Raw genomic sequence first — 15,048 nt, 5'->3', positions numbered from 1 at the left:
CGCGCACGCAGGGGGACGCCGCAGAGGGTGGGGTGCACACTGACTCGCCGAGTACTAACTGAAAGGTAACACGTGCCCGGTGCGTCCCAGACACGGCCGAGAACACGGGAACGCAGCCTCCCCAGTCCTCACGGGTGCCGGCTGGAGCGGGAGGGAGGCGCCGGGACACTGAGCGCAACACCGCAGATGGGAAAGGGGGACAGGACAGGCGGCCTGGCGTCGGCTTGCAGGCGGCCGGCTTTCCTTGCTGGAGGGTGGTTATGTCAAGAGCAGCATCAGGTCGTGCCAGGGGAGGCGAGGGCCAGGGTGGCACGGGGATCAGGACACCATTTCTCCCAGGTGCTGGGGCAGCGGCCCGGAGGTGGTGCCTCTCTGTGGGGCCCTGGAACCCCCACAACCCTAGGGGCACGCCTGTGATCTGCTTCCCCGCCGGGGGCCACGTGTTCTAGGCTTGGACTCCCCGGTCAGAGGCCATGCAGACGCGGCCCTACAATCCCTGGCCGGAGGCCCCGATTAGCCTCCCCTGCGCCGGGAGTGAGGCCTTCCCGGCACATGGCCACTCAGCTGTGGGCGCACTCTCCTTGGGGAGACAGCGGCCTCGGGAGCCAGCAGTGTTTGCTGAGGCCGTTGTCGCCTTCCCGAGAGAAGGTGTCCAGCTCCTGACAGCGTGAGCAGTGGGGGAAGACTGGAGCAGGGGAATTCATAGTTTTGCACTGTAGGGCATAATTCTGTTAAAAACACGGGTCTGGTCATCTTGCTTTCTCGCAGGCTAGTACCCGCAGGCCTGCGGCTTCTGGGGTAACAGGACACCCTCCCTGAGACAAGCTGATGCCAAGGGTACGGGTGGGTCTCAGAGATGGCGACACCCTGCACGGCTGTGCTCAGCACTCTGGGGGCAGCCTGGGTCCCCGGCGGGAGCGGCGGCCACTGCTGACAGCATGAGGACAAACAGCTCCCAACCCCAGACACACCAACCTCATGGGATCACTCGGGTTTAAGCTGACTCCCCCATGGCTGTGCCCTGGGGCGGAAACATGTGACAGCGACAAGAGGACTCAGCAGCCTCAGAGCCCCCAGCTGTCCTCCCAGAGGAAGGTGCGGTTGCAAGGCAATGAGCGCAGAGGGGGCCGAGCCTGTGTTGGTCACAGGCTCCCGGGCGAGCGCCCACCTCCTCCCCGTCAGCCCCGTGCGACGACAGACGTGGCAGGCACGCACCTCCAACAGCCGCAAGGTCACCCCAGCCCAGCTCCCCACCGTCCGCCTGCCTGTGCGCGGCTCCCCACAGCTTCCCCGCCGGCCAGCACGGGGACCACGCTCTGTCTGCGCTGGACTCAGTCCCTCGCTGGGAAGGCCTGGGCCTCCGAGAGACGGGCACACAGTTGAGGTGCGGCAGAGCCCGTGAACCGGGGGGCTCCGTCATTTAGAGAACGGACACGGCGGGCAGCGCAGCGGTCCAGAGACAAGCACCCGTCTTGCAGCGACAACTGGAGCCCCCCACAGGATCAGGGCTGGGGGGGTTCCCTGGGACACCCCGGCGGACACCCGTGTGCAGGACTGAGGCACAGAGCAGGCTGCAGACCCGCGCCCCGCTGTGCGCCCCCTGGATGCTGCAGGTGTAGCCCAGGGCCCCTTGGGGTGCCAGGCCAGCACCGCCCGCCACTCTCGCCGACACCCCACACTTGCCACGGGGACCTCAGTAAGCGGCTGGGCCCAGGGACCCTCGGCCATACGTAGGTCAGCTGACCAGTAACCGGAATCCCGTGTGTCTGGTCCTCTCTGCCGGTCAGAGTGACGTGCTGGAATGCGGTCCCACAGGAGACAGAACTGCACGGTGTGACGGTCACTGGGAGGTCATCTTTGAACTGTGCCCACCACAGGGTTCGGGTCAAGGTGATGACGCTTTGTCAGTCTGGCAAAACGCCATTCCCCACCCCCGAATGGAGGAAGGCAACGGCGACCTCGTCCTGAAGGGGGCGGGGGTGCGGAGCTCAGAGGTCAGCACACAGACCTGGCCCCGCACACCGTCTCCCGCTGCGAGCAGAGGGACCCCCGGACTCCACGGGGAGCAGAGGGCCTGGCTCGGGTGGAGGGGCTCATCGGAGAGAACAGAAGTCCCCAGCGCAGACCAGAGGCATCTGGGATAAGGATGGGGGTCGTTTGCCGGCCTTTCCCGCTGAGCAGGAAAACCATCCGCTCAGCCGTCAGCGCCTTCCTCTGGATTAGGTAGAAAAGGGGCAGTTTCTCCCTTAAGCCCAGAAACCCTGGCGCCGGAGCTACCCTTCCACGGACTTGCTCATTTTATGTTTCCTCCCAGTGAAATGCTGAAACTAAGTTTCTTTCTGTAGTAACTTAGAAAATGTTTACTTTGAACAGAATAATCTTTATATATTTATAGAAGCCTATATAGAAATAAACATATGAAAAGGTACTGTATGTGTACCCTATGGAAATATGCAGGAAGACACTGGCTCATCAGCACCTGTGGCAGGACCCTGTCCAGACCCCCTCCCTCCCCCGTCCTGCCCGCTCTTGGCCCTGAGGAGACCCTCAGGAGCAGCACTAGGCCCGCTGGCTCTGTGGTTTCGGGGCAGGTCAGAAACCATCTGCTGATGCTTTCTATTGTCCCTTTACTTGTGGGGACGGCCCCGACCTGGATCGAGCTCCGAAGCGGCGTGCCCCAGGCGGACGCGCAGGATCAGGCCTCAGCGAGCACTGATTCCGAGCCAGACCCTGTTCTGCACGTCCCATAAACGCCAGCAACTGTCCTAACCCCCAGCAGGCAGATGCACAGTCAGCCCCTTTTGCAGAGGTGAGTGGAGGCCCGCAGGCCCAGTCACGGGGGCTTGAAGGAGCGCAGGAAGCCAGGACGGGAACCTGGCCAGCCTGGAGGAGGCGTCCCGCCCTCAGTACCCATGTCTGGCCACGGCTGTGGCAAGTTGGAAACCATGCTCTGGGCCACTGACTGTCCCCGCCCTGGGCAGCCTTCGTGGGTAACGGAGAGCAGGTGCTCAGTCGCCTGCAGACGGAACGAGCAGCCTCGGAGTTGGTCCGAGTACTCAGCAAACCTCGGCTGGGCACATGCTGTGTGTTGCACACACTGACAGCCGTGGGTGCTGTGGGCACACACCGGACGGCCAGGGCCGCCCCGCCCGGTGTCGGCTCCTCGGCACGGCTAGGCCATGTGGGAAGGCGGGTCTCGGCAGCCCTGAAGGACTGTGCGCTGCCGCCGTCACCCGGTTACGGAAGACGGACACTGACCACGGAGCCTGAGCATGTGCGGCCCGCAGCTGCCACGAGAGAACAAGGCTGCAACAAGCTCCATGCGCCGCCCAAGGACACACGCACGCATAGACACAACCCGCTTGGACATCCGCAGAGGGACGAGTCCAGACACGTGCGGTCCACAAGCTGTCCGCAGATCGCCCTCACTCGCCGGATGAAGGCGATAGAAAATATTCAATATGAACATTTTTTCTTGCAAGACCAAAAACTGTCTACTTTGCAGTGACTAAAAACACATCTATGTTCAAACGCTTGAAATGGCATCGGGACCCACAAGGTGGTGGCCGGCAGGAGCAGGGAGCAAATCCCGGCCGTTTGCCACATGCAGTCCCGGTACGAGGTGCTGCCCATGGTCTGAGCGGGTAACAAATGCCACGGGCTCTGGAGAAGAGCCCCGGATGGGGGTGTGTTCCCTGCCCGTGACAGGGGCGCGGACGCCAAGGCTGTGGGCAAGCCCCACGTGGTGGCAGGAGGCAGTGAGCGAACCATCAGCAGGCCGTGGGACCCGGGCAGGGCCCTGTCCACTGGGCTGTGCGCCCTGCTCGCCGACGGGGCCCCTCTCCGCTCCCTTCACCGTCCCCCCACCGACCGTCTTCACAAAGAGAAACACACATTTGCTCTCAATACTGAACAGTGAGGCTAAAGTAAGAGCACTGCAGACTTCAGGAGGGGGGTTCGTTCCCTCCGCTGCCTCCGTGTCATGGGGAGGACAAGTTCCTGTCGAGCAGAGGCAGTGCCTTAGTCTGGGGTCCCCCTGCTTCTGGAGAGCACACGTCCCCTGGGATCGGCCATTCCTTTCCAGGTCTCTCATGAGCACGGGGTAGGGTTTTGAAAAGGTCAATATTCCGTCAGTCTGGCTGCTGTGTTCCTGGCGCACAGGAGCCACGTGTGATTCTACTCAGTGTGAAAAGAGAATCTCATCAAGGAAAAGAGGCAGGCCAGTGACATTCACATCTTAAAGACTCTCAAGGAACGTCTGGGGGGGCGCAGTGGTTGAGCATCTGCTTTCAGCTCAGGTCATGATCTCAGGGTCCTGGGATCGAGCCCCGCATCAGGCTCTCTGCTCAGCGGGGATTCTGCCTCTCCCTCTGCTGCCCCCCTGCTTGTGTTCCTGCTCTCATTATCTGTCAAATAAATAAATAATATCTTTAAAAAAATACTTTCAAAATTCACCCCCTGACTTATACTTGCATTGCTCCTTTTCCTACGGTCCCTACAGTACATGCTGATGGAGCATAATCAGCGTGCCTGCGTGTCTGTGTGTGTCAGGAACTCGTGGACAGCGAGCGTGGGAGGGTGGTGGCCCGAGGCGCTTCTGACTGCCCCCTCCCCCAGGGCAACCACTCAAGTGGTCACACACCAGACACCACGGACAGGGGCTCGAACACCAGGCAGAGGTAGCCCCTGCCGAGACCATGGCAGACCCCACACGATGAGTGAGAGAAGTGCCCGCAGGCCAAGCGCATCCTCACCCCCACCCCGGGCCAGCACGGGCTCCTGCAGGCAGGGAGGAGCCCAGGCTGGATGTCCAGCTCCCCCATTCTGCAGGAGGCTTTATGGAAGCCCCCACTCAGGTGACGCCCAGCAGGGACCTTGGCAAGCGGATTTGCTACCCGCAGCGCCCGAGCAGCCGGGCCAGCCCGTGGCTCCCCCCTTCTCCAGCGCCCGTGGGTGCCCGGCCTTGGGGACTGGGGGGCGTGCAGCTCTGTCTTCTCTGGATCTCAAACGAAGACCCTGGCTGGCCCGGCAGGGACACGGCGTCACACCCCAAGGAACTGCGTGTACAGCCGGCATCATAGCGGCAGCAGACCAGGGTGGCCGTCTGCAGGACAGAGCCCGCAGCCCGTTCCGCCAGCGTGCTGTGCACACAGGCCTCCCGGCTCCGGAGCTGGGTGGCTGCCAGTCCAGGGACTAGCTGGCAGCCCCACCCACCACTGTCACAGCCCCCAGCCCAGGCGACTGGCCAAGGATGCAGAACAGAGCCCGCAGGAGGGGCAGGGCATAACCCAGCAATGGCTTTGCTTCCAGGGATGCCAGTGGAAAGCTCAGCGCTGGTTTCCCCTGCTCGCAGAGCAGTCCCATGGGGCCCAGGGTCACGGCCCTCCAGGCACAGCACTGCCTGACTGGGCACAGGCGTCCTGCTGCCCCACAGGGCAGAGAATCTGACTTAGAGCCCCAGCGTCTCCGGGAAGGAAGCCGGACCAAAATCCCGAGTGTCCAGGCAGCCCCAGAGCCCATCCTGCGGCCCTGCCTGCACTGCGAGCCAACAGAGGTCCTGTCCATCTGTCCATCTGTCCACAACAGGGGGCGCAGCCCGGGCAGCCACCGTACCCACAGCAGTCCCTGAGAGCAAGCCCACCTGCCCCAGGCAAGTTAACAGCTGACCATCCACAAGCCCAGATGGCGCGGTCCAGAGCTGTCTGCCCACCGGGAAGGACCAGGCAAGGAGACTGCTGGCTTAAACGCGCAGAACCAACGTGACACAAATCTAGTGAGCGTGTCACCAAAGGAAGCACATGGAAAGCTTTCAAACTCCCTGAATCTGAGGACATAAATGGACATCCAGGTTCACGAGGCCCCACGGAGCCCAAAAAGGTCAAACTGTACTAGGACTACTAGGCCAAGACACACTTTTACCAAGTTTCTTTCAAAGGTTTCTTTAAAGCAACAAGGAAAAGAGAAATTAGATACAGGGAACGCCCACAGGATTATACGCAGGTTCTCAATAAGGTTCCAGGCCAGGAGGGAAGGAGATGATAAATTCGAAATATTAAGGGAAAAAAAAAGCTGTCTCTCTCTGTTAAATAAACAAAATCTTTGAAGAAAAGAAAAAAGCTCTAAACCAAGAACTTTATGCTTGGCAGAGCAGTCCTTCTGAAATGAAGGGGCGATAAAATTTCCAGAACAAACAGAAGCTCGGGGAATTTGTCACTGCAAAGTGCTACAGGGAGTCTCAGTAGAATTTAAGATGCTGGTTATCATAAAAACATAAAAAGGTAGCATAAAACTTGCTGATGATGGTGTATGTTTCTAGAATTTGACAAGATATGCAGCCCACTGTGGGCTGTGTGCGGCTGATTTCTTACTGTGGTGACAGTGGCGCACAGTTCATCAGAGCTTTGCTCTACAAGTTCAGGGAAGATCTGTTACTTTTTGTTTCACTTTCATGTTACACCATGAAAAAAATATGCAAGCTAACATTAACAGCCTAAAATGTAAGGGGGAGCAGAAGTAAAATTGTCAAGTTTAGGAATTCTATCAAAGCTGTAATCAGTTTAAAACAGGATGTCAAATTTCAAGATATTTTATGTAAACCTCATAATCACAAGATAAAGTCTATAATTACACAAAAGACAATGACAAAGAAGTCAAAGCGTACGGGCATCAAACAACAGCACAATACAAAAGCAGGATATGAAAAAAGTAACGACGGGTCAGCACAACGGCCAGAACTCAACGGGAAGGCGCAAGTGAAGCCCTACACACCAGTGATTGAGACTTTAACACAAATGCGTAAAATCCTGCAATCAGAAGACTCAGAATGCCAAGCGGAGAAAACACAAGATCCGTGACGTGCTGCCTACCAGAGATTCACGTCCGCCACGACGACACACACACCGCAAGTGAGCGAGTGGGAGAAGTTATTTCGAGCCAACGGTGTTCCCAAGGACCAGCAGTAGCTACACCTCCATGAGGCAAAAGTACACTTTAACCCGGAAGCAGTAAAAACACACAGAGAGGGCCATTATGTAATGGTAAAGGAATCACTCCATCAAAAAGATGTAACAATTGTAATTATTTACGTACCAAACATTGGAGCACTTGAAAATATAAAGCAGAGACTACCAGGAAAAAGGAGAACGAGCAGTCCCACAGGTGGGCATTCTGATTCCCTCCCCCTCGCCAGGGGATCCCGTCATACACCAGGAGGACCCCACAGACATGAACAGAACAGTCTGTCCATCGACAAAATGCACATTCTTCTCAAAAGCATGTGCAACGTCTCTAGCACAGACCGTATGTTAGCCCCCAAAACAAGTCACAGTGAATTCACAAAGACACATCCTACAAGCACCTACTCTAACCACAAAGCAATGAAACTACAAATAAGGAACAGGAGTAAAACTGGAAAATTCACTAATACACAAAATTAAACACTCGCCTGAACAACTAACACATCAAAGAAGAAATTAAAGGGGAAGTAAATAAAAAAGGGAACATATATAAAATCAACTTATGGGGTACAACAAAAGCAGTTCAAAGAGCAAGGTTTATACCAATAAATGTCGACATTAAGAAACAAAAAACAAAAATCTCAAATAGACAACCTAACTCTGTCCCTTAACAAATTAGTAAAACAAGAACAAACTGAACCCCAAGTTGGCAGAATGAAGGAAATTAAGTTTAGAGCAGAAATAAATGAAATACACAACATGAAAACAAGGACATTGACAAAACCAAGAGCTGGTTCTTGGGAAATAAACTTGACAATCCTTTAGCTAGTCTAAACCAAGGAAATAGCACACCCACGTCAACATTATAAATTAATAAAAAGACTGTAAAATGGACTCTACAGAAACCTGAAGGATCCTAAGAAGCTGCTCTCGACACACACATGCCCACAAACTGGGAAACACACAAGAAACGGAAAAATTCTAAGAACCTCCAAATGAACTAGCAAGACTGTATCAGGAAGTAATGGTAAATCCGAGCAGAACAAGTACTTCAAAAGAGACTCACTCGGTCATCAAAAATGTCCCGACACAGAAACGTCCACGACCAGATGGCTGCGTTGGTGAATTTTACGTGTAAAGAATTTAACACCAATGCTTAAACTACCCCACCCCCCGAAAAAATCAAAGCAAGGGGAACACTCCAAAACTCATTTTCTAAGGACATCATTATGCTGATACCAAAGCCAGAAAGGACACTGTCAGAAAAGAAAACTACAGACCGATATCCCTGATGAATATGAAGACAAAAATTCTCAGTAAAATGCCGGCAAACCAATTTCAGCAGCAATGATTAAGAAGACAATTCACCAGGATCAAGTAGGAATTATTCCAATGGTGCAAAGCTAGTTTAACATCCAGAAACCAATGTGATATGCCACATAAACAAAATTAAAATAGGATCTTAATAGATGTAGAAAGATCTTTCTTCCCCCCTCCTTACAAAAGTGTTGGTTTCTGTACATCGCACTGATTCACCCTCCCCAGATACGCGGCTTCTGACAGCGGCTCTGGGCACATGGAGATGAAGTCTGAGTCCTGAGGGCAGCATCTGGTCAGTGTAGAGTTCAAACAGGGTATCCGGGCTATACCTTCGGCATGCGGGAAGAGTATGCAAAGCCGATATCAAATTATGGCAGGTCTTCAAGCTTACCATCCTGTCACAGGTTTACAAATACGAAGAACTCGTCATTTGGGAGCTGTGCGGTCAGAGGGATACCCAGCACTACTCTGCTGTGTAAAGTCAAGTCGCCATCCTGTGGATCCTTAGTTCTCCCTGGTTATGACCCCAAACACTTCGAAAGGAAGGCTTAAGTAGGCTGGGAGATGATTACCAGAATGTTTGGGCACCTTCATTCCTGAATATCAAGTAACGGGGCTCACCTCCACGGTTACTTCCTGCAGTAAGCACACAGGGCGACCCGTCAGAGACTGCTCCTCACGGCTGCGAAGCTCCCCTAAGTTCCAGGGGCCAGGCGGGTTGCAGACCACCACCCAGGGCTAAGCGGACTCCGTAAGCCCGGCCTCCGCTCTAAGTCCTCTGCTGGTTCCGGGCGCGTCTCAGCTCTGCTGCAAGTCCGCTTCGCTCTGGTTCAGCAGCGACAGACGTGTACTTGAACTCATCTGGTCTGAAGTCAGAGGTCTCCACCAGCCCACAGGTCTCCTTCCAGCCGGTGGCATGGGAGAGTGAACGTGGTTGGCAGTGCACTGTGCCTCGGCAACATTCAGAGAGGTGGGGTCCATTTCTGCTGTCATCAGCACTACGCCTTCGTCCTTCAGTTCGGGGCAGTGATACAAGACCAGCTGGCTGGCTGCAGCCTCCCGGCGGGTCTGCATATTTACCAGTGCAGTGCAGTGGAGTTCAGTACCTGTCCGTTGTCCTACAAAGAACTAATAACCTTTCCTTCTTGGTAGTGCACAGAGAAATGCTGGACAGGACTGAGCCTAGGACCAGATCAAGTCAAATTTCTCTTTAGGAATAACTGCATAGACCGTATCTTTTGCTGCAAAATACTGCTGCCAAATCTGTCTTATTTCTTCTGTTTGTCTTTCGCCATCTCAATGTTAAAGATGGAACCGAGAGTCTTGTCCTCAGTGAATCCTCCGCTCACAGGTTGTGTCCCCAGGGCGTCTGTCATCTGTGCTACACATCTGATAAAGTCACCTTGCCTGGAGTGCCCCACTGGCTGCTTCCGAAACTCAATGCACTTTTCCAGTCGCAATTCAAAAGCGGCTGGGCCAGACCTGCACAGCTGTGGGATGTTCTCCGGGTAGCGGTCGTAGAAGGGGTTGGCCTTGAGCTCGGCCCCGACCCCACTGCCGCGAGCGCCCGCGCCCAAGCTGTGGTGCCCCGGGAACATGCGCAGCTGCGCGGGGGACACGAGCCCCAGGTCTAAGGCAGGGGTGCACATGGCGCACGGCCCCCGGTACAGACTGACCACCTGCAACATGGCTGGGCCCGTGCCACCTGCCACCGCCATGGCAGCCACGGCCGCCCCTGGCTCCTCCTCCTCCAGCACGTCCTACATGTAGAAATATCTTTTGACAAAAATGATAAATGGTGGGACACCTGGGTGGCTCAGTTGATTAAGCGGCTGCCTTCGGCTCAGGTCATGATCCCAGGGTCTTGGGATTGAGTCCCACATCGGGCTCCTTGCTCAGTGGGGAGCCTGCTTCTCCCTCTGCCTCTGCCTGCTTTCTGTCTGCCTGTGCTCACTCTCTCTGACAAATGAATAAATAAAATCTTTAAAAAAATGATAAATGGGCACCCATTTACAACAAAAACTCAACAGAGATGTAAAGGGAACATAATCAACAAAAGAAAGATCACATAAGACAAACACACATTCACATTCAACTATGAAAAGCTGGAAGGTTCTCCTCCAAGATCAGGAACAAGAGGAGGGACCCACTCTCGCCGCTGCCGCCCGACACGGTATTAAAAGTGCTTGTCAGGAATCAGGTAAGAAAAAGAAATAAAAGCATCAGATTTGGAAAAGAGTAAGTGTAACTGTTTTGCTGGTGCCATGATTTTAAATATAGAAAATCTGAAGTATATTATGCATGAAATTTATAGATCTAATCCACACATTAGTAAAGCTGCGGAATAAAGTTAATGTTCAAAAAGCAGTAACACTCCTGTATGCTGAAGAGTTATTTAAAATATAAAGAACACGGCCCCATTTATAAAAGCATCAAAAATAATGCAATACTTAGGAATAAATTTAATCAAAGAACGTAAGTACCTTACACTGACTCCAAGACACTGAAGAAACAAGCTGAGGACACAAGCAATCGGCCAGTGTCCTGAGTTTATGGGCTGGAGGAGGGTTTTGAAGATGTCAGCGGCCCCGAGCCATCTATGGCTTCAGATTCAGCCAGGTCAAGAGGCCAGTGGCATTTTGTTAATGACATAGAAAAGCCTGTAGTGACACTGATACAGACACACAGAGGACCCCAGCGACCCAGAGCAATGCTGAGAAAGAGAAGGTGGGAGGCCGCCCACTTCCTCGTTCTGAGCCTTATTATAAAGCTAAAAGTAACCAAGGGTAGGAAATGGCACAAAAAAAAGACACATACACCAACGGAACAGCATCGAGGGCCAGACACAAACCGACGCGCACAGTCAGCTGTTATTTGACATGAGAGAAAAGACGGCCCTTCGAGAAAGGGCCTGGGAAAAATGGCATAGTCAGTCACACGTTAAAGACCAAACTTAGGGGTGCCTGAGTGGCTCAGTGGGTTAAAGCCTCTGCCTTTGGCTCGGGTCATGATCTCAGGGTCCCGCATTGGGCTCCCTGCATTGGGCTCTCTGCTCAGCGGGGAGTCTGCTTCCTCCCTCTCTTCCTGCCTGCCTCTCTGCCTGCTTGTGATCTCTGTCTGTCAAATAAATAAATAAAATCTTAAAAAAATAAAAAATAAATAAAATCTTAAAAAAAATTTAAAAAATTTAAAAAAAGACTGAACTTAGACCCCGACCTGGACATACTCACACAATTCATGTGGACTGGATCAAAGGCTTAAACGCAACACCAGAAACTTTAAGACTCCTAGAAGGAATCGGGAGGCAGGTGGAGAGAGCTCCTTGACATCGGTCTGGGGAAGGATGTCCAATGCATGAACAAAAAAATAAAAACCAGAACTCCATCAAACTAAAAACCTGCACAACAAAGTAAACAATCAACAAAATGAAAAAAAAAAAAAAAAACAACCCCACTTACATAATGGGAAAAAAAGTGTCTGCAAAACAAATATGTGATAAGAGCTTAATATTTAAAAATAAAGAATATGTAGGGACCCCAATCAAGATGGCGGACCAGGGGCTGCTGAGCTCGCCGCCTCCCACAGACAGACCATGGCTGCAACTAGATACAGAGTGACTCTCTGAGAACAACCCAAAGAGAAGCAGAACAGTTCACAGCCAAAGACCGTGGAAAATAAAAAAATTAAAAAAATTAAATTAAACCTAAAAAGGTAAACGGGGCAGAGTCACAGTCTGGTGGGAATCCACAGCCCACAAAGAGTAGGGAAGTCACAGACGCAGGGGTTCCTCCTGAGGACGAGGCTTCAAGCCCGGCACTGGGCATCCCCGGCCCTGGGGACCTGCATCAGGAGGCGGCAGCCCTGCTGCGTCTGGCTCTGCAGGACGGGGGGCTTTTCTCTGGGAGAGCAGGAGGGTCCCCCTCCAAAGGGGCCTTCCGTGCTGGGAGACTGGGCACAGAAGCAAAGGTCTGAGAAGCCCTGGGCCCTATGCGAAGGAGCTCTGCAGACTGATTTTCGCGTGTGTAATGGAGAAGCAGACATCTTTATGGAAGTTGTTCTGGGAACAAAAGGGCTACAGACGACATTTGCTTGCCCTCCTTCTGCCTGGCTGGCCACACACTGGTGGGTGCCGGTGTTGACCCTCTCCAACCACCCTGTGAGCGCTGCCTCTGCAACCCCACTGCTCCCCCTGGGACCTCACCCCAACTGCCCACCAGGAAGGAGCCTCTGCAAGCCCGCCCCACAACACCACACTTGGCGGGCAACCCTGGCTGGGACAGGTGCAGCCATCCCCCAGTGAGTGGCCTCAGACAGGACCCGTGCCCCATCAGAGTGCCCCCCACCTGCCACACACGGCAGGACGACTCAGGCCCAGCTACCCTCCAAGGCAGCTCCCGCCTGGGAGTAGAGGGGCCCTGCCGACCAGTTCACGGGCACAGTCCCTGCCGGCCGCAACAGGGGCAGCGCGTGAAGCCCACACAGGGCACATCCCTGAGTGCCTGATTTAACAGCCTGAGACACTGTGTTTCTGGGCCTCGAAGGGCACCTTCCACGTAAGGCTGCTCCCTCAAGGTCAGGAGACATACTAATCCACTAATTCATAGGGAACCACAAAAACCCTGAAAAGCCAAAGCAATCCTAAGAATAACAAAGCTAGAGGCATCACACTCAGATTTCAATCTATACTACAAAGCTATGGCAATAAAGCACTATGACACTGTATAAAAACAGACATATAGATCAGTGGAACCCAACACAGAGCCCAGAAAAAGCCCCTATGCTTAAATGGTCAATTAATCTAAGATAAAGTAGGCAAAAATATACAATGAGGAAAAGACAGCTCTTCAATAAGTGATATTGGGAAAACTGGACAGCTACGTGGAAAAGAATGAAACTAGGCCTCTTTCTTACACCACACACAAAAATAAACACAAACTGGCTTAAAGATCTAAATATAAGGCCTGAGATCAGAAAACTCCCAAGAGAAAAGAGGCATAAACTTGTGGATAGCAGTCTTAGTAGTATTTTCTGTACTTGTCTTCTCAGGCAGGGATAAAAAGGGCAAAAATTAACAACTGCGACTACATCAAACAAAAGCTTTTGGACAGCAGAGAAAACCATCAACAAAACAAGAATAAACCTACTGAGTGGGAGAAAACATTTGTAAATGATATATCTGACAAGGGATTAATATCCAACATATATAAAGAATTCCTACAACTCAACAAAAAACACAGTCTGAATAAAAAATGGGCAGAAGACCTGAATACACTTTTCCCCTCATGGAAGACAGACAAATGGCCAAAACACACATGAAAAGATGCTCAACCTCACTCATCATCAGGGGAATGCAGTCAGAGACACATGAGCCCCCTCTCATACTTGTCAGGATGGCTATCACCAAAAAGAAATAAAAAGTGTTGGTGGGGATATGGAGAAAAGCACACCTCATGCACTGTTAGTAGGAACATATATTGCTGCAGCCACTACAGAAAACAGTATGGAGGTTCCTCCAAACGTTAAAAGTGAAACTACCATACGATTTAGCAATTCCACTTATAGGTATTTATCTGAAGAAAATGCAAACTATGATTCAAAAAAGTACTGCACTTCTGTGTTTACTGCAGCGTCCTTCCCAACGCTGACAGATCAACGGATAAAGAGCATGTAATGAACACCGACTGTACAATGGACTACTACCTCCCCATAAAGAATGAGCTCTTGCTTCTGCAACCGCGTGGATGGACTAAGTGGTAGTTTGCTATGTGAAACAAGTCATAGAGAAACGAAACACCTTGTCATCTCACTTATATGTGGAATCTAAAAAACCAACAAAAGAGACTCAAATACAAGAACGAACTTGTGGCTGACAGCAGGATGGCAGATGGGAAGATGGGTAAAACAGGTGCAGGGGATTAAGAGGTGCCAACTTCCAGCTACAAAATAAAGAAGTCACAGGGATTTAAAGCACAGCATAGGGACAACAGTCCTTAACGTAACAACTCTGATGACAGACGGTGACCAGACTTACTGTGGCGAGCAATTTGTAATGTATATAAATGTCGAGTTGCTATGTTGTGCACTCGAAGCCAGGTCTGTGTGTCAACTCTAGTTTTAAAAAGATAAAGAACTCCTACAACTCCACAGCAAAATGCAATTAATCCAATTAAAATGCGCCAAGGACCTAAACAGACATTCTTTCAAAACAGACATACAAATAAATGGTATAACAGTACATTAAAAGCTGCTCATCATTACTCAGTAAAAGTAAAATGCGTATCGAAACCATGAGGCGGTGTCCTCTCATTCTTGTCAGAACAGGTAAGATCAGAAAGACAAGCCGTAAATGCTGGCGAGGACGTGGAGCAAAGGGAAGTCTTGAGCTCTGCCGGCAGAACTGTGGAGACAACGGGTCAGAGATTCCTCAAGGAAAGGAAGACTAGAAATACCATGAGCTCCAACAACTCCACTGCTGGGTGTTCATCCAACGGCAAGATCACGGCTGCCCCCGCCCCCCCGTGTTTCAGCACCATGCTCCACGATGGCCAGACGGACATGGAAATGACCCGTGCGCCCAACAGTGCAGGAGTGGGTTAGGAAGTTTCCATATTCACACAAGGGAGTATCATTCAACCTCCAAAAGGACAAAATCTCACCCTTGAGGACATCATGTTAAGCAAATTAAGTCAGACACAAACACATACTCCATGATCTCACTTACACGTGGAATTTAAAACAAGGAAACCAACCAAGTTCACAGAAAAAGAAATCA

The 15,048-nt window shown here is 52.1% G+C and overlaps 1 protein-coding gene and 1 pseudogene across 2 annotated transcripts in view; both read right to left on the bottom strand.

Annotated features, from left to right (window-relative positions):
- Window positions 1–15,048, bottom strand: part of TMEM123 (transmembrane protein 123) — a 42,645-nt gene that overhangs the window by 15,612 nt on the left and 11,985 nt on the right. The window lies entirely within an intron of this gene.
- LOC308351906 (ATP synthase mitochondrial F1 complex assembly factor 1-like) lies at window positions 9,046–14,809 on the bottom strand (annotated as a pseudogene). Its single transcript has 2 exons — window positions 14,726–14,809; window positions 9,046–10,036 (listed from the first exon to the last, which is right to left on the bottom strand). The product of its transcript is annotated as an ATP synthase mitochondrial F1 complex assembly factor 1-like (transcript).

The sequence above is a fragment of the Martes martes genome, assembly GCF_963455335.1.
Source record: "Martes martes genome assembly, chromosome: 10".
NCBI lineage: Eukaryota > Metazoa > Chordata > Mammalia > Carnivora > Mustelidae > Martes > Martes martes.
The sequence above is the reverse complement of the archived record's forward strand: the minus strand, read 5'-3'. Positions and strand labels throughout refer to the sequence as shown.